The sequence below is a fragment of the Microtus ochrogaster genome, unplaced genomic scaffold, assembly GCF_000317375.1.
Source record: "Microtus ochrogaster isolate Prairie Vole_2 unplaced genomic scaffold, MicOch1.0 UNK41, whole genome shotgun sequence".
NCBI classification, from domain to species: domain Eukaryota; kingdom Metazoa; phylum Chordata; class Mammalia; order Rodentia; family Cricetidae; genus Microtus; species Microtus ochrogaster.
Window position 1 is genome coordinate 778,018 of NW_004949139.1, and position 3,073 is coordinate 781,090.

General features: G+C 51.4%; 1 protein-coding gene across 3 annotated transcripts in view; it reads right to left on the reverse strand.

The window, feature by feature from the left end:
- P2ry2 (purinergic receptor P2Y2) overlaps window positions 1-3,073 on the reverse strand; it is an 18,236-nt gene that overhangs the window by 13,856 nt on the left and 1,307 nt on the right. The gene's annotated exons all lie outside the window — the stretch shown is intronic.

Sequence of the window (3,073 nt, forward strand, 5' to 3'; positions counted from 1 at the left end):
TTTTACCTGACCCAGCTCAGCCGAGTGCAGCACAGGGCTTCCTTCAGAGATGGGCTAAATGGGCTCAGAACCACAAGAACCCAGACTCCACCCCAGGCAAGCACATCTGAGTGCCTCCAACAAGACCCAACTTGGAGCCTGTTATGCTGTGCAGTCTGGGTCAAGTTAGACCCAGTCCCCGAGTGTGAGTTCTTTACTGGTCAAACTGGAAGAGTCACAGGTCCATGAGAGCAGCTCATGAAGAATGAACAAGACCAGGGAGCAGTGGGGGTGGGGCCCACAGGGAGAAGATGTGCACAGTCCGGGGTTGCAGGCACTATCTTCCCATCATAGCAGGAAAATGCTGAATTCTGGGGTACTACAACACTTTTCATCAGGAGGCCTGCTCTGGGTCCCCAACAGAGAGACAGAGGTCATGGTCCAAGCTATGACCAGGGAGGGCAGGAAGCATCCAGCCTGAGATGGGAGAACCCAGGTTCATATCACAGGATGCACAGAAGGCGACGAGACAGACTCTCCTCTGGGCAGTGACTCTCCGAGTCTAGTTCCAAGAGTGCCTGAATCCCATGCTGTTCCTCCAGTTCACCTGCCGAAGCAGGGGCTGTGTCCAAAGCTCTGTTTCTTGTGGCTCCAAAAAGCCTTGGCTGAGATTCTCAGAACCCCAGGAGTTTGTGCTCAGAGTAACACAACAGAAACTCACAAGCCACAAAGCTCCAGCAAACACCTGCCAGTGTTTGCAAATGCGGAGCTTCAGAGAATGAACTCTGCCAGGCCCTCTGAGGAGCGCACAGGGATGGACAGGTTATCTTGAGAGGATCCAACCATATCCAAAGGGAACTCAGGGTCACAGAGACTGGAGCAACCTGTATCCTGGGCAAGTGGTTAGTGGAAGCTTCCCCAAGGAGCTGGCCTTAATAGATAACTTGGGGTTGTCAAAGAGACAGAGATGGGGAGGGAGGAAGCCCAAGCCAAGACTCAGAGGGTGAGGGTACAGGCTGTTGAAGAAGTGCCAGGAGATCCTGTGTGGTGGCATGGAATGTGTGGGGGCCAAGGAATTCATACGAAAGGGCTCAAATGCCAAGCTGAGAGCTTTTTCTCCCACTTAAAAGGGAGGGCATTTTCAGAGTTGACCCTTGCAAAGACAGCACCAGTGGAAAGCAGTCAGCACCAAAGAGTCTGGAGGGTGGGTGACCAGAGGAGAGAATCTGGGTCGGGGACTCCCTGTGAGCTTCCTTCCTGACCCAGGCCCAGGCCAAGGAGTCTGGAGGGTGGGTGACCAGGGGAGAGAATCTGGGTCGGGGACTCCCTGTAAGCTTCCTTCCTGTCCCAGGACCAGGCCTGGGCAAGTCTCTTACAAATTGAACTCCCCAGGAGGCTTTATCCATACAAGCTGGAGGGAGGCCCAGGGCCTCGACCTCTCTTCTGCAGTAAAAGTGACAGAAAGCAAAAAAAAAATGCAGGACTGAGGTGGGCCCAGCCAGTCTAGGATGCCATTGTCTCTATCACAAATCCTGCCACTTGTTCTATAGCAAGACTGAAGCAGGCCTCTGGGTTTGGGCCGTAGGGCTATGAAGGAGCTACTTACTCTCTCTCTCAGACCCAGAAGGGCTGGGGTATAGCTCAGATGGTAAAATGCTTACCTAGAATACAAGAAATTTTTGGTTTGATTGCCAGCACCAAATAAAACAAATACATACCTACAAGTCCAGCATTCAAAAGGTGAAGGCAGGAGGATTAGAAGTTAATGCCATTCTACTAATGAATTCAAGACCAGTCTAGGTACGCAAGTCTCAGAGGGTGGAGGCGGGAACCCAATATGGTGGCTCTTCACTAAACAAGAAGTTTCTCTTCTGAATATCCACTGTACCTGTTCACTCATTTCCAAAATACTTCCTGGCACGTGCCCTGTGCCCTATCTGAGCTAGATGACAGGGGCACAGCGAGAAGGCAGTGATGGCCCAGCTTCACAACACAGTCGACTGACGTCTCTAGAGATTAAGGAGGGTCCTGAGCCAGGTTCTTCCCATCAGGCCCCACTGGTGGCTTAGGAACCTAAGGGCATCGCAGGCACAGACAGGCCCAGGGAAGGCAGGTAGGGGACAGAGGAGATGCCATTGGAGGGCACTTCCTATTCAGCAGGTCAGCAAGATCTTCCTGGTCCTGTAAGCAGACTGGGAAAATGGGGGCTATCCAGAAACAGCTAGGCAATTGGGGCTTCAGAGTTAGGTTACCGGCAAACCTCTGTAAGTTCGAGGTCAGTCTGCTCCACATAGTGAGTTCCAGGCTAACCAGGACTACACAGAGAGAACCTAGTGTTCAATCTCCCTTCCTCATCCTGAAGCTTTGGTCCTAGAGAGGAGGCCTCAGCGGGGGCAGGTAGGCAGGAGTCCCAGTTTTTATCTGCCTTTGTGATCTTGGACAAGACATTCTCTATTTTTCTCATCTACAAAATAAAGGTTCCTTTCTCATGTAGCAAAATAAAATGAGGAACTTTTGTAAACTGTAACAACAATTCACCAACATTCCAATAAATAGCATAAGCACTTATAAATAAAAGGAAAGAAATTACAGTCATGAAATTAAAGATCTGGTGTCACCCACGAAGCCTTGGTGATGTCCTCACATGTTCAGCTGGTTCATGGGGGTGTGGGCAAGAGGGCACCAGAAAGTCACAACCTCAGTCTGCATGCTGGGCAGCCACTCCTGAGGATTACCTGTAGGCCAGCCTTCCCATCTCCTCAAAACCCAGGAGAACCCCAAGCACAGAGAAGACCTCTCCTCTATGGCAGGGCTTGCCCCACCCCTCATGCAGGGTGGTGCCGGCACTGACCGCTCTTTTAGAGGCTGCTTGCTCACAGAATCCCCTTCCTCCCACACCACCCACAGGCAACTGACACCTCCTTGGAGCCCCAACCTGATCTTCAAAAGCCATTATTCCAAACTTTATCCAAAACAGGGCTGCTGATCCAGGGATTCTGGGGATGCCTTTCTGAGAACAGCTGACACCATGTCCTATAAATCCCCAAACCAGAAAAGCTGGTTCCCAGCAGGATCTACACTTGGGTCTAGCTCC